Raw genomic sequence first — 430 nt, 5'->3', positions numbered from 1 at the left:
GGTTCAAATTTGTCTACAACCAAAGCAAAAGCAACATTGGTGCACGCTCTAGGAAGAGCTCACAACTGTGGGATAGAATCAGCATAACTAGTGATGGGCCGACTGGCTTTCTGCTATTGTGGCAGATAATTGACGAATCCAACTGCATTGCTGCCAAGCAAAACAAGACACACTATGCCTGCATCGGCAAGTATGCCGAGTGCCATGACAGCACAGCCAATGTCTGTGACGTCAAAGATGCTGAGTGCATTGACGGAAGTCGTGGCTACAGCTGCATGTGCAGGACTGGCTATTCAGGCAACCCATACACTCCGCCTGGATGCTCGAACAATGACAAAGGTATGTTTTTCGTAATCAATTGACCAACATACAACCGCTGTTAGGTCTATTTTGGACATTGATACATGCTAACTTCTTCTCTTTTTTTTTT

Source organism: Triticum aestivum, chromosome 3B, assembly GCF_018294505.1.
Source record: "Triticum aestivum cultivar Chinese Spring chromosome 3B, IWGSC CS RefSeq v2.1, whole genome shotgun sequence".
In the NCBI taxonomy this organism is placed as follows: domain Eukaryota; kingdom Viridiplantae; phylum Streptophyta; class Magnoliopsida; order Poales; family Poaceae; genus Triticum; species Triticum aestivum.
This window is presented reverse-complemented; position numbering follows the sequence as displayed.